The following is a 26361-nucleotide window of genomic DNA, read 5'->3' as shown; positions in this document are numbered from 1 at the left end:
TAATTGGGTTGAGGGTCCCAATAAGTCGACACTCTTATAAGATGGTGAGGGTTCAGGCCTGGCTTAACAGAACAACAACAACGATTCCAATTGGATTTATTTAGACAACACAAGAGTTACACGCAGGTTTACACAAATAGTCTTATACAATGCAGTCTAGTAACACTAAGTAACACGAATGCCGTGAGTGGTATATCTAGCACTGTACACTGTTGCTTTCACTGAACTTCACTTTGACTATGGACGCGACGGTAGCGGGTGTACCGAAAAGAGGTGACGTAACGAGACGTACTCCGAACCGGGCTCACGCCTTGCTAGTAGAAGACTCTCCGTGTGTGATCGGAATTGCGACCTTACGCCAAACGCAGGGGTTTACGCAATGTGTGATCGGAACGGGCTTTCTCCGTACTTAGCAAGGAGCTATCTTAGGCCTAGAGTAAGGTCCTAGTTAGGAGCAGACTGGGATGTCAACTGATTTGGGATGTGTCCCGGCGGGCTTTTATACCACCCGACGGCGTGGGTGAAAGCGACGCTTCCTTCCTGAGTAACGGGACGCTGGACCCGCGCATCTGCAGTGGCCGGCCATCGCAATGTAGAAACAATGGTGCGGTACCGTTGGAATCGGAAGGGCCGGCGGAACCTTCTACCTGCGTTACGCGTGGGAAACTTGGTCGTGCTACACTATTGAATTTTAAACGGTTTTACAAAAACTTATCGCAGAATGTCCCTAAATATATGCATTGTCTAAGAAGGTTCACCCTGTTGTGGCATAATTTTTTTATGAATAATTCTATTGTGCATAATCGATTTAGTCATAATTGGCTTTGTGCATAAACTGCTATGGCATAGTCAAGTTTAGCATAATCTGTTTAGTCAGATTGTGATTTGTCCGAATATTCTTTGTACATAAATTTGGTGCTCCGAATCATTTTTACGCATAAATTTTATGTGCATAAACTTAGTGTTCCGATTTAATGTTTTGCCGAATTTATTTTGGCATAACATCAGTATAGGTCGAATATTACCATTATACATTCTTTTGTATATTTAAAAAAATGGTAACTACCAGTATTACAACATTATTGGAGCAATAACATAAGCAATTAATGTAAAGATGCAAATAGGTAGATTGCATGTGTATACACGTTTCATATACTGAATGTAAAAATAAAACCAGGTTAAAATTATAAACGTTACTGTTTTATTTTTGTTTCACTTTTACCTAGCAGTGCGTTTTGTTGAGGTCGCAGTTGTAACCTAACCTAACCCACTTTTTCCTAGCGGTAATTTTCTGTTGTGGTCGCAGTTCTAACCTAACCTAACCCATTTTTTCCTAGCGGTGCGTGTTTGTTGTGCTCGCAGTTCTAACCTAACCTAACCCACTTTTCCCTAGCGGTGCTTTTCTGTAATAGTCGCAGCTCTAACCTAACCTAACCCACTTTTCTGGAGCAGTGAGTATCTGTAGAGTTCGCAATTATAACCTAGTGTAAGCATTTTTCCCTAAAAGCGCATTTCTGCTTAACGAAAAATGTATGCGAAATAAGTTTCGGATAATGGGATGTATGCCAAAAATATTTATGCTCATCCAATTTCTTCCTAATGACACTCGGCCTCAATAATAGTAGGCCATAATAGTATATTTAAGCCAAATCTGTTATGACAAAAGCGTTTCGGACAAATAAAGTTATGCCACATAGAAGGAACCCGTCTAAGAAAGAGACATATTTAATTTTGGCAATAATAAATTACCAAAGGAACATCCAGTAACATTCGTGTTGTGTTTGCTTCATTATTGATTATGAATAAGACAAAAAATAAGACGACCGTTGTGGTGCATGTTTCACACTTAATTTTTCATGCACCTCTCAGCCTCAGGTATCATAAGAAATATTAAAACCTTAATAAATTGCAAATCCAGAATCATGCTCAATAAACCTTAGTTTTCTTATCGAAATCATTATATCATTAAATTTATATACAGTACCTAGTCAGTTAATATTTTTTTGATGAATACTTTTGCATGTTAAATTGTGTCTTGTTACTTAATGCATGTTAAGTATAATATTTTGAAAAGAAGTGTCCCGCCGAGTTTCTTGCCGGTCCCATAGTGGATACCGCCCTCCAACTGAGGGGGACTGAAATCTTCTCGAGGCTGAGGCGTAGGGTTAGAGCCGGCGTAGCCTTATTTGACGTTCATATGCGCATTGTAATATGCCAACTTGAAAAATAAATATATCATTTCATTTTTTTTTCGATCTTGCAAACATTCATAATATTAAGTCCGTTAACAAATTCTGGCTACTTCGTAATGCCACGTAGGCCCGAGATTATTCCCGGCCATACATCTTGCGGGCGTGAGGTCCCGATGTGTTTATAAATTTAAAGCAGGCTTGTTATGTGGGGAAAAAACGTGCGTGTTTATAGCGGGACAGATCGCGCATACTAGAAGGAGTAACTAATAATAAGTACATGGCATGTTTTTAAAAACAAGTGCGACTTTTACACGACACTAGTTAAATTATCTTCTAATAAAAATCATTTTGAGGGCGTCACAATTACTCATATGAGAAATAATTTCAATATAATCAACTGTGACCTGGGTGGCCGAGAGGATACAGGCATCTGCCGCTGGTTCGATTTCAGGCTCAGGCACTGGAGGCGTTGGTCACTTTTTTGTCATATGTGTAATTTATTTCAGTTTTTACAAGACAACTTTTGATGAAGGCCAAAGTTTAATTTGGGTTGTCAGGTTACATCAACACCTAATAGTTAAGATGATGGTGACTGGTGGACGATTGATCAACGCGAGCTCTTTCCAATCCAATTGAAATAATTTGAAATTGGAGCGTATCTGATCATTTATGTTCCATCTACGACTAAACTTGATGTAAGTAGAAAAAATTCCAGGGGTATCTTCGTTGTATAGCCTGGCAAAAAGGAGCACAAAATAATAAGCCCTTATTCCATCGTCTTTGTAAACCGTTTTGCCTGTGGCAACTATCGAGTCACTTTTGTATGAGAAAAGTAAGTGATGCTATGATAAAAAAATTGCGACATAGTAGACCGATTTTAAATTTTTTATTCGAAACATGGCTAAGAGCACTTCCGACTAACTTAGCTTTCAGACAAAAAAACTAAATCTAAATCGGTTCATCCGTTCGGGAGCTACGATGCCACAGACAGACACACACACAGATAGACAGACAAACAGACAGACAGACACACACACACACAGACAGACACGTCAAACTTATAACACCCCGTCGTTTTTGCGTCGGGGGTTAAAAAATAGTACCATTTGTACTCTTTTTTGCCAGACTGTAAATAAAGCGATATCTGTTAGATGTAGTCTGTGGCAGGGTTTAAGACGTGGCAACTGTGATACGTGAATAATTGGTGGAGTTGACTTATGCTCTCAACGGAATGTATGTAAATCTTACTCTTATCTGTAAAACAGAGCTTGTTGCTGTGTGATTGTGTTTATCATAAAATATTCTTAATTAAGTACGAGCGCTTACATAAAGATAATTCTAAATAGGTTTAATGTTATGGAGTAAAAAAATCCTATTTTTTATGGGTATTATGATTGTTGGTCTATAATATTGAGAAAAAAGGCCGAGTTAGGTACCTGATGTTAACGTTTCATAAATTACTTTTATCGTCTTATCATTTCAAGTATCAACTCTGGAGGGAAGTTCGGTTAGGAATAACTAATTTTACCTTTAGACATACTATATTCACAAGAAATCTAAATCAATATTTAATGTCGGACGCGATCAATTACGAGTACAGGTGTAGTGCGAAAATATTTGCCCTCGTATTATTTCGAAAACGTACGAACGTGTCATGCTATTTCAGTCAGCCTCAGTACAAGATGTACTGACATTGACTGAACTAGCATGACAAATGCGAACGTTTCCGGTAAAATACAAATCAAAACACTGCAAAATTACCCGATAAAAAAAAACAATTTTCAACGGTTAGACACTGAACAAGAAAAGTAAACGACATAAAACTATTCCCACAAACAAAAAAAGATTTTCGCTAAACTAACATTGATATCCACAAACATTATTCGCGGCATGTTTCAGTTTTTAGAAAATCCTATTTCAATATAAACATCTCCGTACTTATGACGTTTCGTGCATAACCGATGTTTTCTCACGGACTTCCTTAGTTATAAAATGACGTAAGTTTGTAGTAGTTATAAGTGAGTTACGACTTTTTTGTATTTGAATGTTTTGTAACGCTTTGGGTTGATAAATCACTCTGCGGTGTGAGTGTTGAATACAAACGATGTAGGCAGTTTTTGTAAGTAAACTTGAAGAAAATAAAAACAGTTGTTTGTATGGATCTTGTTTGGAAAGTTAAACGTTATCGGTTTCAATATTGTTGGATCCATTTAAAATACAGGAACTGTAAGTTTCGTTTGTAAAGTATAAATTGAAAACGAAGATAACTTTTGTGAATTTAATTTTAAATCAAGTAGAAACTTCTGAATAAAATTCTAAATACATATTATAATTTTATAATATTTTATGTGTTTAAATAAAATTCATTTACAGTGCCAGTCCAAACATAAACTCACATCACGCCTATATGCCCAACAGAGGTAGGCAGAGCACATGAAAGTAGTGAAATTTCAGTGTCACACTTAGCAATTAAGGGGTTATTAGAAATTAAATCGCGATGTCGCATTGACAGGTTGCTTGCCCGTCATCCACGCCACAATAAAATTTAGCATATAGCCCATACTCGAATATAATATGTGAGGGTGCACGGGAAACATTGACGGGACATTGTCCGGCCAGTTATCCTGTGACCGAGAGTTTCTTCCAGTGTTTGGAATGGATTGTGCCGTACTGCAGGTTGTAACAAATTGTTCGCGTAACAAAAGACGTCCACATTAACGGTACTGACACGTGTTCGTGATACGGTCACGGGATAATGTTCGGCAAATTGTCATAAGTGTGGACCCAGCTTAACGCTGCTTTGTCGGTTTATTCATCGTCATCATCATCGCCCTTTATCGCCCACTGCTGAGCATAGGCACGCATAGGCCTCTCTTCTGGCCATGTATACCGGTCCTGAGCTAGTCTCATCCAGTTGTGACCAGCAATTTTCCGGATGTCGTCCACCCAACGAGCTAACGGATGCCAAGCGCTTCTTACATCTGTACGGATACCATCCCCTTAACATTTTAGTCCATTTTAGTTTATTCATATAAAGATACAAGTTAATATCACCTTAATGGTAGCCGAGAAAGTGGGACGTTTTACTAAACACACTCACATGTCTCTGTAAGTTTCCAATATATTAATACTAGCTTTTGCCCGCGGCTTCGCTCGCGTTAGAAAAAGATGAAAAGTAGCCTATGTCACTCTCCATCCCTTCAACTATCTCCACTTAAAAATCACGAAAATTCGTCGCTCCATTTTGCCGTGAAGGACGGACAAATAAACAGACACAGATACTTTCCAATTTGTAATATTAGTATGGATAAAATCGTCATGGTGCCATATAATTTTAGATCCTTAAGCAATGTACTTAAGTTTGCTTGTTTGTTACAGGAAATCGCAGCGATTCTCATCAGCTTCGACAAGCATTCCGAATGGCAGTCGAAGGAAGTCAAAATACGGTGAGTGATGGCGTCATTACGTTAATGATATTGGCTATAGGCAATTACATTGATGGATTTGACTTAAGCACAAATACACTATGAACGAGAATCTCAAGTTAACTACATATACTACGAATGAATTAGATACCAAAGAAATGGCGCGTATTTTGAAAACACGAATGCAAAGCATTAAAAACTACTACTAACTATTAAAAACTAAGTGCATGGTCGTAGAAAAAATATTGTATGCAACGGTGTTTAACTGAGTCAAAAAATACTCGTGGCGTCTTAATAACAATTTTCGGCTTCGCCTCAAATTATTACCCACACCATCACTCGTCTTTTTTGACCTCGTTTAAACGCCTGTTGCATAATAGTACATTACGATACAAGTGCGTAAGAAAGGAGTTACGAATTTCCTTTTCGCACGTGTATCGTACGACGTTTTTCAGTACAGATGACCCTCCGAAGTTTCGACCTGGCATATATAATGAACCACTTCTCACACTATTGCGTAAAAAAACCACCACCACCACCACCACGTAGCTTTAACTGTATTAGGCAACCTTGGTTTTAACAGTATGACCTTAGTGATTATTCTGTATGTGAAATTCGAAACGATATATCTGACGTCGACTGCACCGTACATTAAATCACGCCGACACATTAGCATGGTGGATGACTTCATTCACTAATCGATTCAAAGCATAAACGGCCTAAGTACTCTTTTACAGATATACACTGACGTCCCTTTAAAAATGGAGTAATTGCCGATTCAGCGGCAGGTGAAGGGTGTCATAGTGACATAAACGCCTACACTCCTATAACATGTTGCTAACAGTCATGGTAGTAAATATATAACCTAACTACAAAATTAAAATTTTGAAAAAACCTCCGACCACGATCTAGTGGTCCGATTTTTATGAAATATGGCTAAGAACACTCCCGACTAACACAGCTTTCAAATAAAAAAAAACTAAATTGAAATCTGTTCATCCGTTCGGGAGCTACGATGCCACAGACACACACACAGACAGACAGACAGACAGACAGACAGACAGACAGACAGACAGACAGACAGACGGACAGAAAGACAGACAGACACGTCAAACTTATAACACCCCGTCGTTTTTGCGTCGGGAGTTAAAAAGGGATTAGGAACTGATCGCGCCAGGATAAGATAGTTTTCAAAGGTGTTTATTAAACACGAAAATAAATTACATGTTTATTTTGGGGTTTCAAAGAGTTTTCGTTATTTCGTTTCGTGTTTTCTTAACCACCATAATATTGGCATAACTCAAGGTTAACAATTTTCATTCTTTTAGATTTTAACCCGAAATGGAAATGCTGTTTTTGTTATTTTGTGTTCTATTATTTTTTTCCTAATTTGCTTATTGTTAATTTTGAATAGGTACGAAAAAAACCGGTTTTGAAAAAAACGTTATAAAATGCTTTAATACCGTTTCGAACGACAAAAAAACTGGTTTGAAACTAGGTTAACAGGTATTTCAATAACAGTTCCCGGGTAAGTAGCAATAGGTATTACAGTACCAGTATTAAGCTTTACATGTCACGTGTTAGGACGTTTTAGAATGAGTTGTGTTTGGATTAATGTGTGCCATTTGACGCGCAGTAAGTGGATTGGTATTGATTTAGTGTTGATAGCGGTGTTACGTTTAATTATAATGGTTAATGAGGGATGAATTAATTTATGTAGGCAGGTGTGGATATTAGCAGCTTATGTAAGAGTCAAAAGTAACTTATATCCTGGCAGAGAGAGTAGAAAATAATAGCGGCGCCACTGTCTATGTGAACCGTTGTGTTATGTGGCAACTACACGGTGTTTTTTTGTTTTCCGTTAAATTCGACACGCAGTTAGGTTCATCATCAGGAACCAGCCTGTATATCGCTTTTTGTTTAATTCGAAAAACATTTTTTTTCCTTTCCATACATAATAGATTAATTAGTGTGAGAGGACCTTAATCATAACATTAAAGTCATTTTCAAGTGTTTAACGGCACATGTCAAAACAAATAACATTAGGAAGTGTTAAGGGATGCCACACACGTGTTCAGTAATTAAATTATTTTATTTTATTTGTTTATTTAATCTTTATTGTACACAAAGAAAGAAAAACATAGTACAAAAGGCGGACATAATGCCAGACAGCATTCTCTACCAGTCAACCTTTAGTATTTTAATAATTCGATAACCATAAGAGTTAAGAGGCTAGTTTCTTAGAGAAATTGATTGTAGAGGTATTTGAACTAAAGAAGCTTCCTTAAAAAATATTGTCTTCGGTTACCGCGATAGTTACTCATGAACAGGGAGCGTATTTTTCGTGCCGATGACATCAATTTGACGTCACGCTCCATATAGGATGATCACAAATTGTTTTATTGTTAATTATTAATCATTAGTCATCAATCATTTTAAGTTATGAATTTCTTTGCATGGTAATGAATGCAAGAAGGATGGTGTGCTTTACGTTAGAGAGAAATTCTCTTTTCTACGTATTTATTGTAATGTGTTGTTAACAATACTATTTATTTAATTTATTTATAAAAACAATCTTCTTCAATCTTCATTTTCTTTCAACCCCTTACTTGCCAAGAGTGGCACTGAAGCTTTAGTAGTTTCATGTGCTCTGCCTACCCCTTTATGGGATACAGGCGTGATTGTATGTATGTATGTATAAAAACAAATCAAATAATTTTATTCACGTTTACATTTCAAGTAGGTATTATTTATGCCACATGTAAAAGAACTACTGTATTTGAAATAATTTGTATAGGTACGATTAAAATGATTGACGACTAATGATTAATAATTTACAATAAAACTATTTGGGATCATCCTATACGGAGCGTGACGTCAGATTAATGTCATCGGCATGAAAAGTACGCTCCCTGCTCATGAAATAAAACTATAAAAACGGATTAAATCGCGTATAATGATTTTTTTTAAATATTGTACAACTAGCTTTATTAACAGTGTGTGAACCTGCCTTAGAAATCTATATTATTTGTGGTCATGGTTCATTAATATTTCTTGTATGTGGGTAGCTTTTGCACATTGTAATTTTTCCTCAGTCACCCGTTGACCACGAACGCTGTAAAGAGTTCGAAACGTTGGGATGTATTTTAAATTCATTATACGCGATTTAATCCGTTTCCATAGTTTTATTTCATAAGCTTCCTTAAAGTTATATTTTTGCCACGTACAACCAAAATGGGGTTCCTGTATAATGTCAGAGCACATTAGTAATATACAATACATACATACATATAATCACGCATGTGACATTGCATCAGTTAGGTAGCCTGCCTCTCGGCGCCTACGCCACAATTTAACCCATATCCCACAGTCGACTTCTACGACACCCACGGGAAGAAAGGAGGTGCTGTTGGGGGTGGTAATATATAATATTTGTTAGAATGTAATTGAATGTTACGTAAATATATCGTAAGGTGTTCCGTTCTGAAACATTTGTAAAACAAACCCTTAAAAATCTTACAAAAAAGTCGTAACTGTAAAGGAAGTTGACTATCCGGCACAACAATTGTTTAAGAAGCACAAAATACTTACTCTGCCGTGTGTATATATACTAGCCGCTTGTATGTACACTAGGACACATATTCAACATTATAAACAATCAAACAGTGCGCGACGCCCCCGGCTCCTAGCCCCGAGGCGCCGACTCGCTAAGTCACGGCGGTCACTCAGCATCATGGGGCCAACCTTGTACAACTCACTACCCTCAGATATAACAAATTTGAAAAGTGACCACATATTTAAAAATAAACTTAAACTGCTACTCACAGAAAAGGCATACTATAGCATCGATGAATGTATATTATCTATGTAAGTGTTAAATTAAAATGATAATTCACTTTATAATTTATATTTTTTAAACATTGTGTATAAATATGACCTGTAAAATACTTTTTTACCAATAAAGATCTGTATTCTGTATTCTGTATTCTGAAAACTCAGTAAAATACGTCCTTTTAGAACTAGGGTACAAACTTGTGGCTGAACTAAAAGTGATTAATAAAATAAGAGTTATGTGAGCCAGCCACGGAGTTGAAGTAAGGCCATTCGTTGAGGTATTGCCGCCTTGAGAAATATTAGGGAAAAACTTGGGGGAACGTATTGCATATTTTTTGATTGAAACACTGTAGAAAAACAAATACGTATCGTAAAACTGCCCAACTATAAATAGTCCAAAGCTCCCAACCTATGGTCCAAAATTAACTGTTATACGTATATCTACGTAAACTACTACTAATTCAATACTAAGTATAAATTTATGATTTAAATATAATTGTAACGATAACATGCATGCCTTTCAACATTTATAAATAGCACTAAGCATTCGGTGTTTTTAGTCTAATATTCTTAGTTTGTAAGGAAGACATTGCATGTACGCAATTAATATTCACATACATAGCTTTGACATGTAGTGAACATGGAAATTTTCACATGCCCTGTGGCAGAGCATATTAAGGATCTCCAATGTAAACCCTTTATAACATCTACTGTAACGCACCATATGTTCTTGTGAATAAACTTTCATTCATTCATTCATTCATTCATTCATTCATTCATTCATTCATTCATTCATTCATTCATTCATTCATTCATTCATTCTAAATTGTGTTGGGTACATAATTATAATTGTCTTGCACAATATTTTTTTAACAAAAAGGTTTAAGTACTAAAAACAAAACCAAAATTTGCTTCTTGAAAAAATTACAAACTAGCATCTAAAATTATAAATCGATACTAATATTATAAATGGGAAAGTGTGTGTGTCTATTTGTTTGTCCGTCCTTCACGGCAAAACGGAGCGACGAATTGTCGTGATTTTTTAAGTTGAGATAGTTGAAGGGATGGAGAGTGACATAGGCTACTTTTTGTCTCTTTCTAAACCCTAGTAAACTATAAATAATAAAGTATCATTCAGTATGAAAAGCCTATAACTCTCTTAAAACATAATAGTACATTACGATACAAGTGCATAAAAAAGGAAGTTCGAAACGAGTGGCGATAAATTCTCCTCCTCCCTTCGGTCGTGTTTTAAATCGACACGAGTTACGAATTTCCTTTTCGCACGTGTATCGTACGACGTTTTTAGTACAGATGGCCCTCCGAAGTTTCGACCTGGCATATAATGAACGCACTAGTGCGTAAAAAAAACACCATCTGTACTGAAAAAATCTTTATTTATTCTTAAACGACAAATCCAGACATTCCATAACCCCCTAAGCATTCCCCCTCACCACGACCTGCATTAACATTTCACCGAAACGGGGACATCGCGCGACCGAAACTACACTGCGCGCCCACAACGACTTAATATTTCAAAGACGCACACTAAGCAAGCAGTAGACAGGATAAGTTTTAATTTGCTTAAAGTTGTTAAAACTTGGAACGGGTCCCTAGTTGAGAGCCAAATTAGGTACTGTATAAAACTAGGAAGTTAGCTACTGATAGTTTAATTCGTTTAAGTTTTTTGTTCTTTACGTTTTGCATGTTGCGAGTATTGATTGTCTGCTCTCGGAGTTTTGCCGGTTCGTTTCTGTAATTTATTGCTGAAGTTGGTTGAAGACTTGAGGCTAAATAAAATTGTATTTCTTAGAGTAGGGATAGTATAGGAGCCACAGGGTTAGGTCTAATCATGTCAATAAATTCCGCAATAAATGCTTTATGCATGTATTACCTCTGCCACACACTCGACGAGCGGCGTGGGAAGTAGCGAGGGAAGTAGGCAGAGGCATAGTGTGGCCGCGCTACTCGTCACGCTCCCTATTTTGTCGGTTTTTTGGCGCAAGGGCCGGCAACAACCTAGGGCAGTGTGTGGCCAGAGAGGGCAACATCGAGGCAGCGCGAGGAGCAGAGTGTGGCAGAGGTATATCAAGATTTTCTGAGTCAACAGGGTAAATTTTATTATGAAAAACCATCATACAACTTTATGTTTTATGCCACGCATAAACTTTAGTTGAGACATTCTGGCGACATCATCATACAAATAAAAATCTATTTAAATCCGAAACAATTGTAAATGGAGCAACACCTGTTTCCAAGGGTGACGACAATCGCTCAGCTACCATTCGGTGACTTCCTCGTATGCATTATTTTGCTTCGTTTTTCATAAACAATCATTGACTACGTGTATTTTGGTTTGGTGGTTTAACAATTCCTTTAAAACCAACGCGTGACTTCAACGATCAGTCGGATTTCCATTCTAAAATCCGTTCCGCACACGGAAACCATAAAAGCAAACAAATGGCCCGTCATGGCTGAAATCAGAGCATTCCTGGTTTAAAACCGCTTTTTAGAACCGAACTTGTATGGCAAATTCATGTGTAAGTAATCATTTATTGTCAGATTGTGCAAATCAGTTTACAGATGTTACAATATTAATAAACAATTATAGCTTGTGTCAGAATCAACCTTTTTACGGCATACAATTGTGGTATACTGACTCCTTATTAATGTTGATTTTAGTTCTGTTAGCACATTTGACGTCTTGTCAACTTCTCTTTAGTTTGGGATATTATAATAAAATGATTATTATACAAATTAATTAGTTTATTTCATTGGCGACGAGGAATATTTACTTCGCAAAAATGTCCATCGGGAGTATAAAAGAGTTCAATCTACAAGATGGGAACTGGAATTTCTATACGGAAAGATTGGAAATGTATTTTGCGGCGAACAGCGTAAAAAATGACAAGAAGCTGCCTACACTTATTTCCGTGATGGGAGAAGATGCTTATGGCCTTTTAGCTTAATTCTTTGGCCAGCCCCATACAGCCGAAGGATTTATCTTATGATCGTGCGGTGAATATTTTATCTCAACATTTGCAACCGAAACCATCCATTATGGCTGAAAGGTACAAATTTAGACAGCGGCGGCAAATGACAACTGAAACAGTCGCTTGTTATGTTGCGGAACTTAAGCGCCTGTCGAAATACTGTGATTTCGGAAAGTCTTTAGAAGAGAATCTCAGAGATCAATTTGTTTGCGGCGTTAGCAGCGATGTTATCCGCCAAAGGCTGTTTGCGGAGGAAACCTTGACATATGAGACAGCGGTAAGGCTTGCCAAGTCAATGGAATCCGCGGAGCGAGATGCGGCATCAGTAGAGCGAACGGGAATTGTTCACACTCAGGCCGGTAATATTACACCTGAGCTAAACAAGCTAAATATACGAGGAAAGCGTAATGGAGAGGCAGGGCGACAAGAGGCAGCTTGTTCGACACGTGCTGAAGGAAATATGCAATTTCAAGCAGATTCGCCTAACGGTCTACCATGCACTGTGTGTGGTTGGCGCAACCACACTGCGGTGAAATGTAAATATCGACAACACACTTGTAGTAAGTGCAAAAATGTCGGGCATCTTCGTAGGATGTGTCCGCTGGCTGATATTTCTTGCAGGAGAGACCCGTTATCGACGAATAGTCACAGGAAGACAAGAGGTGTCAATTTTGTCGGGAGTAACGATGCGGACGACACGGACTACTCAAGCTGTGATGATGATTTTATTAATTATTTGTCGCTGAGCAAGTATCCACCGGTTAGTTTACCTTTGATTGTTAATGATAAGGTTATTAGTATGGAGGTTGACACAGGTGCCCCCATAGCGTGTATATCAAAGGAAACGTATGACGCTATGTTTGCTGACGTGCCGTTAAAACCGTATAGTCAAGGGTTTAATTGTTATAATAAGACAAAAATTCAACCTGTCGGGGTATTGAAACCGAATGTTAAATATGGGGGAATTTCTAAGAATTTGGAATTATTTGTAATGGATAAAGGGACTACATCTCTGCTCGGTAGGCATTGGCTTACTGAATTAAAAATACCTACTATGTGTAAACATGCGAGTTGTGTTAATAATATCGCTAAGGATGTGTCATTAAATGTTGATGTATTACTTGACAGGTATAAGGAGATTTTTGATGGTGGCTTGGGACGGTTCAATGGTGGAGAGATACAGTTGCGATTGCGTGACGGAGCGGTTCCTATTTACTGTCGCGCTCGTCCTCTTCCGTACGCGCTGCTGCGGCGAGTGGATAATGAGTTAGACTCAATGCTGCGCGATGGAATCATAGAGCCGGTTGATAGCTCGGACTGGGCTACGCCTTTGGTACCCGTAAGTAAATCTGACGGAGGTTTGAGGCTCTGCGCGGACTATAAGATAACTTTAAATCCGGTCTTGCTGGTTGACAGATATCCATTGCCGCGCGTTGAGGATTTACTTGTGACCTTAAATGGCTCGCAGTATTTCAGTAAGATCGACTTGTCTCAGGCTTACAATCAGTTAGTACTCGACGAAACATCTAGAGACTTAACTGTTATTAACACGCACAGGGGTTTGTTTAGGTACAACCGTTTAGTATTTGGATTGGCATCTAGTGCCGGGATATTTCAAAGAACTATGACTAACTTATTAAAAGGAGTGCATCCGTCCGTCGGAATTTTTCAAGATGATGTTATTATAGGCGGCGGTTCTAAGGAAGAACACCTTAAGGCTTTAGATGCGGTACTTAAGCGATTGCATGAGAGTGGTTTGAAGGTTAAGAAAAGCAAGTGCGTATTTCTAGTGAGCCAAGTAAATTATCTTGGGTATGTTGTATCTAAAGACGGTATTGCGACTGATCCGGCTAAGATTGAGGCAATGTTAAAGGTGCCTACTCCTAAAAATGTCACAGAGTTACGATCCTTTTTAGGGATGGTCAACTTTTATGGGAAATTTGTTAAAAATATGAGTTCGATATTGAGTCCCATGCATGATTTATTAAAAAAAGGAGCTGCTTGGAATTGGTCACATGAATGTGAAAAGGCCTTTATGACCATTAAGCGGCGTTTATCTGGATCGAAGGTTTTAGCGCACTATGATCAGGATAAGGCTTTAATTTTGACATGTGATGCTAGTTCACGTGGCGTCGCTGGTGTGCTGACACAACCTAGTGTGCAGGGCGAGCGCCCCATAGCTTATGCATCACGATCGCTAAGTGAAGCTGAAAAAATTATTCGCAAATCGATAAGGAGGCCTTGGCTATTATTTACTGTTTAAAGAAATTTAACCAGTACTTATACGGGCGACATTTTACTTTAAGGACCGATCACAAGCCATTGGTGAGTCTGTTTGGGCCTAAGACTGGTGTTCCTGCGATGGCTGCAAGCCGAATGCAAAGATGGGCATTGATATTGTCGGCATTCTCTTATGACATAGAGTATATCAATACTAAGGAAAACTTGGCTGACGGCTTGTCAAGGCTACCGATCGAAGGCGATGTAGGAATGGAACCATCTATTCCAGAACATACATATTTACATTATGTCCAAGATGCTTTGACTATCGATAGTGAAGTCATCAAACGTGAAACCGCTAGGGATCCGGTGTTGAGTCGAATTTTATCTTATATCGATGACGGTTGGCCCGATTCGAATGATGTAAGGAACTTGCAACCTTTCTTTAATAGGAAGAAAGAGTTATATTCTGAGCGTGGATGTGTTATGTGGGGCCATAGGGTGATCGTTCCTAACTCATGCAAGCAAGCGGTATTGGAGATGTTACATGAGCCTCATATGGGTATCGTCAAAACTAAATCTATGGCTCGGAGTTATGTGTGGTGGCCTGGCATGGATGAAGAGATCGAGGCTAAATGCAAAACTTGCGAAGTTTGTGCGATGGAGCAGGACTCACCTAGAGGCCATGTACCTTGCCCTTGGCCTTATCCTAGCAGTTCATGGACGCGGATTCATGTAGATTTTATGGGTCCGGTTAATGGAAAGCTTTATTTGATCATGGTTGATTCCACTTCTAAGTGGTTGGAAGTATTCCAAGTATCGAGTACCTCAGCTGCTCACACAATAGAAAAACTGGCCGAGGTGTTTTCTCGTTTTGGTTTTCCTAAGCAACTTGTGTCAGACAACGGCCCTCCTTTCACTAGTAAGGAGTTTAGTGAATATTTGAAGGGAAACCATATCCAACACGTGTTTTCAGCTCCTTATCATCCATCTTCAAATGGCGCAGCTGAGAATGCAGTTAAGACGGTTAAAAGGGTGGTAAAAAAAGCTATTAGGCAAAACATAGACACTAAGATGTCAATACAGACTTTCCTATTACATTATAGGAACACCCCTCATTGTACTACGGGTGAAAGCCCAGCTCAGTGTCTCATAGGCCGAAAGTTGCGGACGGGTCTTGACGTTCTTAAACCCGATAGGCAGGTTAAAGTGTGGGGCTCACAGATGAAGATGGCGGAACAGGCCGGTGGCTCCCAGAGATCAGTTGACGTCGGTGACTCTGTGTGGATCAGGCGATATAACTCAAAGGACAAGTGGATGCCTGGCGTAGTGTCTGCACGATTAGGGAACACTGATTATGCAGTGACAACCAATACCGGTGAAGTAGCTCACAGGCATGTCGATCAAATGAGACCAAAAGGATTGAAATTGTTATCATGTCCGTTGTCAGGGCCAGAACCTCCGTTTGTAAATACGCAACCGTTGCCTTTACCGGCTTCGCCTGATGTTTCATTTTCGGGTGACATCGTAGCAGAGGTCCCAGCTCAGCCGGTTGTAGGGTCTGCGCCAGTACCTCCTCAGGGGGATAGTGTAAGAGGTGGGAGTAGTACAAATGTGAATTCATCTCCTGTGTTGAACCGCCCCATGCCACGTTGTACTAGGAATAAAAATCCTGTATACAGGTAATTTATATTATGATTTATATTATTTAGACATTATTAGAGTGTTATTGTTTCGTTGTTTTAGTGGGGAGGATTGTGGTATACTGACTTCTTATTAATGTTGATTTTAGTTCTGTTAGCACATTTGACGTCTTGTCAACTTCTCTTTAGTTTGGGATATTATAATAAAATGATTATTATACAAATTAATTAGTTTATTTCAACAATATACATAATTATTCCTATAACTAAATAAAATTTAACTTAAATAATAAAACATTCGTGACTAAGTATTTGTATTATGTCTCACACTAGGTACGAAATTATTATATATATGTATGTATAATATATATTTATGTATAATATATATTTGTGTTTAATATATATTTTATTTTATTCGGAATATGTATTTATTATATGTATATAAGTAGGTTTATTGCGATAAGTATGAATACTGACTTGTGTTTTCTTATTTAATTTTTAAAATCCTGCACCAAACTAAGCTTTCTGTTTAGCCCAATGGTTGACTGGTAGAGAATGCCTCAAGGCGTTAAGTCCGCCATTTGTACTCTTTTTTTGTAAATTTGTGCAATAAAGTTTAAATAAATAAATAAATAAAACCGGCCAAGAGCGTGTCGGGTCACGCTCAGTGTAGGGTTCCGTAGTTTTCCGTATTTTTCTCAAAAACTACTAAACCTATCAAGTTCAAAACAATTTTCCTAGAAAGTCTTTATAAAGTTCTACTTTTGTGATTTTTTTCATGTTTTTAAAGATATGGTTCAAAAGTTAGAGGGGGGGGGCACGCACTTTTTTTCCTTAAGGAGCGATTATTTCCGAAAATATCAATATTATCAAAAAACGATCTTAGTAAACCCTTATTCATTTTTAAATACCTATCCAACAATATATCACACGTTGGGGTTGGAATGAAAAAAAATATCAGCCCCCACTTTACATGTAGGGGGGGTACCCTAATAAAACATTTTTTCCATTTTTTATTTTTGCACTTTGTTGGCGTGATTGATATACATATTGGTACCAAATTTCAGCTTTCTAGTGCTAACGGTTACTGAGATTATCCGCGGACGGGCAGACGGACGGCCGGACGGACAGACAGACATGGCGAAACTATAAGGGTTCCTAGTTGACTACGGAACCCTAAAAGCAGTCAGGTACCTACATTATTATATAGGAACTACATTATTATTTAATATCTCATATCATTATAAATCTATATCATCAGCTCATTTACATAATAATTAATGTCGAAAATAGTCAGAGTAACGCCGTGTCTTGCGTGGGCGACGGTCGCGCGATGGTCGCGCGACGGCGATGCGACGCATACGAAATCAAACCTTATCGATATGGAAGTATGAGACGCGACGGCGACGGTCGCGCGACCGTCGCCCACGCAAGACACGGCATAAGTATACATGCGTGTTAATCAATAAATTGTGTTTCATGAAAAAAGTCCTCGAGGTTATATAAACATTCGGTTACTAGATAGCTTTTTAGCTTAGAAAAAAATTGATGGTTCGGCAACTCAGTCCACGACATAGGAAGTGCATTGAAAAAACGAACAGCAATGTGTGTGCAGATGGGAAATTATTATTATTATTAGATTTGTCTCTTGCGATATAAATATATTATAAATTTATCATCACACCCGCACTTTAAATGTGCTATTGCACGCAGGCGGAGCGTGAGTTATAGAAAAATCGTTCTCCCAAGGGAATAATGAAATTTTCCCCTCACTAGCTCGGAAACACGTGTTTTGTCCTTTAATACCAGCGGGTAAAAACGCATTTTATCCACTAGTGGGTAAAGTAATTTGACCTTGAATAAAGTCAAATTAACTGCTTTAAAATTGATAAAAGTAGGTGAATCTAGTAATAAAGATGATTTACCACCTGTGGAACTACTGGAAGCAGTGATAAACGCATTTTTTGCGTTGTAGTTTCCTCGCTATAGTGAGGGGAAAAGTTTTGTGTTACACTCGGGTGCAAATGTATTTTACTTCTCGTGTGTTAAAATACAACTTTGCCCCCTTGTACAACAAATTACATTTTTACATTCATTAACACTATTCTTATACCGTACTTAACTTGTTTACATCTATTTACATATTTTTTACATTGCGAGTGTGATGAAAAACATTGTGTGTAACTCGGGGAGTATGAATATTACTAACTCGAGTCTTTGAATCGCTCCGGCAAGCCGTCGCGATTTAACTTACTCTCGTTAGTAATATTCAACTTCCTCCCCTACTATTAGTCAATATTTTCCGGAACAACTATCTATTTGTAATTCAAAAAAGTTTTTACAACGCTATCTGACTAGTTACAATTTATAAAAAAAAAACAATGCTATACAGGCTGAAATAAAATGGACCAGCCATACTTTGTCTAGTGACCTTTGAGGTTATAATGAACAACCTTATTCTGACATCAATGTTCAAATCGTGAAAAAAAAAATTTGGCTGCTCTTTAGAAATAAATAAGCGGCATCTTACTCGATGTATGGAACAACCAATTTCCTGTTTGCGATTTCAGCATTAGTCCCATAATTAAATTTGTTCATTATGACCTCAAAATTCACTATTTGCAAGGTGTGGCTGGTCCTTTTTATTTCTGTATAGTATTATCATAATCACATCGCTACCATGACAGGAAACGTCCAAATAATCCGCTAAGCCGTTTTTACTGCCAAAAATACAGATAGAGCTTGATAATTTACTAAGAAATATACGTACGTAACGATTACACATCTGGCATTTAAAATATCCCCTGCAGAAGTTACATTAAAAATGTTTTTTCTAAGCGTATCACCCGAGTTCGAAGCAGTAATTTATTTGATTTATTAACGCCTTCGAGGTTTTAGAAGTCATAAAAAGGTAGAAGAAACGGATACAACTTTTCTCGAGTTGTGGCAAAGTAGGTATAAATCGTTTGGGATGTCATAAGTGTTTACTGAATGAATGTTTTGTAAAAAAATACATACATACATACAACAATCACGCCTGTATCCCATAAAGGGGTAGGCAGAACACATGAAACTACTAAAGCCTCAGTGCCACTCTTGGCAAATAAGGGGTTGAAAGAAAACGAAACTGTGACATTGCAGTGACAGGTTGCCAGCCTCTCGCCTACGCCACAATTTAACCCATATCCCATAAAAAAACTATATTTAAATCCCATAAAATATTTTTATATTAAAGGAAAAAATGGAAAAATTTACGCTTCCGGCGGGACTTGAACCCGCACCATGAAAATGTTTAGAATCGTTAGCAGACGTTTCTGCTTAATAAAAATTAATCCCATAAAATATATTTATATTTTTAATATTGTCTTCGGTTACCGCGATAGTTACTCATGAAATAAAACTATGGAAACGGATTAAATCGCGTATAATGAATTTACAATTCATCCCGACATTTCAAACACTTTGCAGCGTTCGTGGTCAACGGGTGACTGGTTTATATTTATTTTTTGTTAATTGACTAAATGAGTAGGTAAATATGGTTTTATAACCAACCCCTTTCATTCGGCTTCGCATGGTTATAAATATAGTAAAACATTCCCTTAAAAAATACTTAATGTATTAAAAAAAAGCATCAGAATCCGTTGTAGTTTTTAGATTCCAAAGATTGGGATAGAAAAGGGGAGATCTTTGTTTTATACTGTGTACTGTCTACCTATAGTAATTGCAACAAAAATAATGTATGTGTATGTTAAGTGTTAAAATTGCAGCAATGTTTAATGAATTCACCTTTTGCCTTTGTAAAAAAAAATCTGCAAAAAATAGTGGAGTATAGTTTTGTTCATTTAGTGACCGATTTATGGAGCTATCGGTCGATTTCATCGCGGAATCGACGAATTTGGGTCGTACTTTGATGTGACATTAGTTTTATATAAACGGTTATTGTTATTGCACTTTGAAAAGTCTTTTTTGACACTACATTTGGTGTTAAGTACAAATAATTTTTACTACGAGAAAACTATATTTTAATTAAATAGGTGTAAACTTAACTTATTTCTACATATTACAAAGCTGTGTCGCTCAATAGGAGTTATTAAGAAAGAAGAGAGGATCAGGCATAAAAACCACTCGGTCACAAAAATTGTAGCGTTCAGAAACAATTTATGTTTTCGTACAAACAACTGTACTTAAGTCAAACGTATTTTTAGAATTGATTTGGTGCATTGATAAAATGTTTGAACTGCATCTTATCTACATTCAACCAATAGGCTAGTTTCCTACTAGTCAAATCAGCTTCTTTTTAAGAACTTTCAAAATGATTTGCTAATATGGACTTACTATGAAATACTGAGGAGTGACGTCACGGTCTCTTTGACTTATTAAATAGAAAGTATGTTTAAACATAACAACTACTGTCCATATTTTTCTTCTAATTATGTGGTGCTTTATTTCGTGCACTGCATAAAATATTTTATTTTAAGTATAGGAAACTAGCCTATTTAAATACCTCCACATAACAAGCACATAAGCCAGCAATAATTTTCCCTGTTTCCTTTAAAACAAGCCAAGAGACGCCTCTTTTGGCACAATCAAGCAGGTTATCCAACCAAAAGAACAGAGACCGTGTCCATTTCGTTCCGGTACGTCACCGATAATCTGCGCGTTCGTCTCAATCGCGTTAATCGCGGCTATAAATACGACATGAGCCTAGAATTAGAAGGATGGAAACGAGCCCATTTGTTTGGGCGAGTGCGATGCAGTTGATTTTAGCGCCATCTACAGTTTGGAGATGACTTCTTTTTACATTGGCAAATTAGTATGGTTTTTAATTTTTGCACGTTCGTCTCAATAGCGTTAATCGTGGCTATAAATACGACATGAGCCTAGAATTAGAAGCATGGAAACGAGCCCATTTGTTTGGTCGAGTACGATGGAGTTGACTTTAGCGCCATCTACACCTACAGTTTGGAGATGACTACTTTTCGGCAAAATATGGTTCTTTTATATCGAAGATCGTTTGTGGCAAGGACTAGTTTAAAATGGAATGTCAAAAGGTGTTTTTATCAGTCGACGCTGCATAAGATAGACGTAGGTACACTCGCCCGCCCCGCTGCCTGCTCCGCTCCGAGCGTCCACTCAGGCGCTACACTAATTATCTTCTAGCCACTTCTGATTCTAAATTAATTAAGAAAAATGTCCGCCGGCCGTTTCAATCTGAAATTCGAGGCATTTCCTCAAAATGTGCTTTTAAAGTGTACTTAATGTTTGAGTGTTGAAAAATTGCAGTTTTGCAGACGATTTGCTTCGTCAAGTTGTCTGGTAAATGAGTGTTTTTCTGGGATGCTATTGCAAATTGATTTTAAGTAAATGTGCAAGTAGGTTTTGCGGAAAATGGCGCAAAGAGAAAACTGAGACTAACATTTTCAGTCATTAACTACGAGTACAAATCTTGAAAATTACATAAATCTGCAAGCCTTTAAAGCGAAAGAGTGGGTGTGGGACTGTGGGTACCATCTTTTATTAAAAGTTTGAAAGTTGAATACTTGTAAATAAATAAATAATAAGTAAATATTGGGGACACCTTACACAGATCAACATAGCTCCAAACTAAGCAAGGCTTGTACTATGAGTGCTAAGCGACGATATACATACTTAAATAGATAAATACATACTTATATACATAGATAACATCCATGACTCAGGAACAAATATCTGTGCTCATCACACAAATAAATGCCCTTACCGGGATTCGAACCCAGGACCGCGGCGTAGCAGGCAGGGTCACTACCGACTGAGCCAGACCGGTCGTCAAACTTATATTATTTTTATTACCTACAGATACAAATAAATACTTATACCTACATAAAAATGTCTACGGCATTACAATACAAAATGTATTTGAGAATTTAACGTAAGTTTCAATTCAGCGATTAAAATAACTTTTTTAATGGCAAGTCAAATACTCAAAATCAAACATCTCACAAAAATAGAAATTCAACGTCTCAGGGACTATATGCATCACAACCCACTTAAATATTCCCGGCGATTCCCGCAGTAAAAGTCCCGTCCCGGTGGAAATCCGGGAAATTAATAAGATATGTACGGGAGGAGTTTGGAAGCAATTTTATAGTCAAATGTCGCGGGGATAAAGTCGTGAGGTGTTTAAAGGGAGAGATTTATGGTTCAGTGCTGGTGTTTGGAATGGATAACGATGGCAGTCGTACAAGCACGTCAAAATATGAGTGTACTCCATCGTAGGCCACGTCTTTGCCTTTGGCTAGTCTGTGGTCAAGAGTAAGCCCATTTATAATTTAAAAAAAAAGTACTGAATTTCCTAAAAAATGTGGGCCATAGCTGTTAATTCAACGACAAAAGAGATATGGGTCATATTATCAACAACTTTTGTATACCTTCGACCGACTTACTTGACCGTTTCATAAACAATCACTTGTACTTTAATAATAGATATTTCATTATGCATCAGTCTCATAAACATGATTCGATGTTTTTAAAAAATATGAGTCGTAGCTCAAGTTTCATTCATAAATTAAATTCATCAAAACAACTGAATATCGAACATCAAAAATTCAAATACCGAACACTATTTAACGATTCCGTTACAAAAGTTCTCGAAACGTCAATTTGACACGGCGTATAACGAGCGAGCTCCATTCGAGTGTTGGAATTAAAAAGGCAAATCGGTTGATATCGATCCGATGACAATTAACGGCTATGTTGGTCTGATTCGCAATTTAGTTTATGTTAAACATTTGCACTTGATTTGAAGGAATTGAAGGTGGATTTTTTTAACGTAAGACGAAGTTTGAATCATGAGCTGGTTCATTGTTGAAGTGAAGTTTTATTTCAAAATGGAAATTATTTCAGTTTGTATATTATTGTAATGTATATAATTATCGTTGTCTAAGTACCCACAATACAAGCCTTCTTGAACTTAGCGTGGGGCTCATCAATAATATTATGTGCAAGAATGCCCTAGAATATTTGTTTATTTATTTTCTTTTTATTTAATAATAAGAATCTTTGGCTCCACTTAGCTTTAGCCCGTGTATTCGTTATCATAAACATAATTTACTTAATATTTTTAAATGATTTAGAAAGCTATTTAAAAAAATATATATGAAAAAGTTACCTAATATTTGTGGTAGCAATTTTCTGTCTTCGAAGAAATATAAATAAATAAATAAATATTATAGGAAGTTCTTACACAGATTGACCGAGTCCCACGGTAAGCTCAAGAAGGCTTGTGTTGTGGGTATTCAAACAACGATACATTATAATATACAAACTTATATACATAGAAAACATCCATGACTCAAGAACAAATATCTGTGCTCATCACACACATAAATGCCCTTACCAGGATTCGAACCCGGGACCGCGGCTTAGCAGGCAGGGTCACTACACGCTAGGCCAGACCGGTCGTCAACCGTCGGTATAACTTTTGATACCGATAATTCTAATCGAAAGTGACACTGAATGATCTAGTAGACTAACATTCAAATACGTTTATACATATATGTCATATACGCAGAGATAATAGGAGGAACCTTGGGTTACCAATCGGAGGCTACACAATGGCTAATAGAAACCAATCTAACGTACAGACAGACGGCCTACATAAATCAGGCTGGCCAAATAACCTGAATCTATACGCCAGCGGCACACTGCGTCGTGCAAATCGCCCTGCGAATTATGGGCAGGTTAGACTCATATAATAGACGTAGCTTCTAAAACGGCTGAGTTGAAATAGGGTTTAGGTATTTAAATAAATGTTAACTAAATCTATCTATCAACAAGTGGCTTAAGAAGCCTTTTGACCCACAAAAGTAATACTTACTTTCTTTCACTATCTACGTATTCAGCCTTTCTACCAACCCATTGCGCTCGGGGTCAAATACACCCCAAATCATGTTTTGACGTTGAAACTGATATCCACGAGGTTAGTGGGTATGTTCCCCCTTTGTTTTCCCATCTACTAGAACAAATAAGGCATGTTTGTGTGTTCACTGCGATAAGATTGCTTCAGGACTCCTTTAATTTGTCTATTTGTGTTATTTCCATGTAGAACCTTATATTATTGATTCAAATAAGTATTCCTTCCTGAGTGAGGGGTCCTTCATTATAATCTTGTATCCTTTGACAAAGATAATCGATGATGTCCACCAAATACTTATAAAATTAAATTTATGTTTGTAGAAATTATCACGTTAAATGTTAAAATATATAATTATTAAACAATTAGAGATCCAGTAGGTATTAAAAGAATTATGTAGTAATTAAGTAATTAACGTACCTAGTTATTTTCAGACAACTCTCGTCAAAGTTTTCTGTGAAAGACGAATTAAAGATAATAATTATTATTGCTGACAGCTGTCAAATTTCTCAAAATTTAACAGACTATTTTAATCTAGTATTTTTTTAAGAGTACATATTGTGTGAAAGTTGTGAAAGTGCGATTCAATGTTAGTTTGCTATTAGTTGGACGTTATAATTGTCATTTTTACCCACGCAAGCAGAAATAATTTAAATTAGTTGTACAATTTCCATATAAAAGGACTGTAAGCGTAACTTTTATTACCTAAGTGTACAGTCAACCAATTGGAACCCTAGGCCACTGTAGAACTATGTCATAGTGACGTTATTAATCAGATTGTAAGAAATCTCTTACTGCTTGTCATTTTGACATGGTTGTAAAGTGGCCTAGGGTTCCAATTGGTTGACTGTACTTTAACAACATTGACTGCTACGAGCAAACGACATCACGTCCAACATCAAAGGTGTACACCACAGGCTTTCAACGAACTAAAGGCCAACCTCAAGCCCTAATAAATACGGTTCATGAAATGTCATAACAGTGGACAGTACAGGGTATGTACCCTTGTATCCTATACAGGGTGTATTTTGATAGCGGGTCAGTAAGGGCAGCTATAAGATTCCGTGGTCCTACGCGAAAATGGTCTAAGGAGACCTTCCCTCGATTTCTAATTCATGAGAAATGGCATTTACAGATTTTGGAAAAAACATACAGGGTGCGAGGAGAAGGGCATTTATGACAAACTTTTTTTTTGACGCCAATCGATCCCATTCTTATCCAGGATCAAAAGCTTGTATTGGAGCAAAAAAAAAATTCCGGCTAGAAAAGTCACAAATCGCGAAAAACTTTTCCCACACAATTTGTATGAAAAAAAAAATGTTTTTTCACATGATGATTTTTTGATGCCAATCGATTCCATTCCTATTCAGTATCGATAGTTTCTTTGGGCTCAACTTGCGGTAATGTACTAAAGATAGCTGCCCTTACTGACCCGCTATAAAAATACACCCTGAATATCTCCCTCCCTAGCGCTATCTCCGTAGCACACTTCTGTAGTGGCGCGACAGCCAGACCGCCTGCGCCTTTCGATTGCCACGCAGCGCCAAAGATTGTCACTTCGGCTAGGTGCCCAGCCAGCGTGCGTACAGCCGAATGCACAAACGCTCACGAAACGCTCACGAAACGAAACGCTCGTAAATATCTATCTCTATCGCTCGTGCGTATTGGCGTGACAGAGCCAGACTACCTTTCGCTGCGTTTCGTTTTCGTTTCGCGTCGCAGAAATGCCATTCGGCTACGGGGCCGGACAGTAAAATGGAAATGAAATGTCCGAGTTTGCATAATGGTTCAAAGCAAACGTGTTGTAGTTTACTTTGCGCGTGTATCGGTTATTTGATTTGTAGGAACATGGGAACTTAAAGGTACGTTGGTTTCATTTTATGTACAAAATATAGGGTTATTTTGCAGACCGAACTTGAAATCGCACGCATGTACTTTGCCCAGTTTCTATCTGTAGGAACTTGTTATTGGCTCATTGTTTTTTAATATGTTATAAGCCTTATTGTAACTTTAGCTGTAAGTTTTCCTAACAAATAAAACACAAAATAAAATAAATAAAATAGCGCCTACATGTTCTTTGGTTCAAACAACAAGTTACTCGTCATTTATATAAAAAATATATTTGAATCAACAAGTCAATTTTATAAAAGCAAAATGGCATAT

General features: G+C 37.5%; 1 protein-coding gene across 1 annotated transcript in view; it reads left to right on the top strand.

Annotated features, from left to right (window-relative positions):
• Positions 1-26361, top strand: part of LOC125230485 (calmodulin-binding transcription activator 2) — a 177732-nt gene that overhangs the window by 63027 nt on the left and 88344 nt on the right. The window contains exon 2 of the mRNA XM_048135646.1: positions 5571-5638. The gene's annotated coding sequence lies outside the window, so the exon portion shown is untranslated. The remainder of the gene's footprint in view (positions 1-5570; positions 5639-26361) is intronic.

Source organism: Leguminivora glycinivorella, chromosome 10 (genome assembly GCF_023078275.1).
Source record: "Leguminivora glycinivorella isolate SPB_JAAS2020 chromosome 10, LegGlyc_1.1, whole genome shotgun sequence".
Lineage (NCBI taxonomy): Eukaryota > Metazoa > Arthropoda > Insecta > Lepidoptera > Tortricidae > Leguminivora > Leguminivora glycinivorella.
The sequence above is the reverse complement of the archived record's forward strand: the minus strand, read 5'-3'. Positions and strand labels throughout refer to the sequence as shown.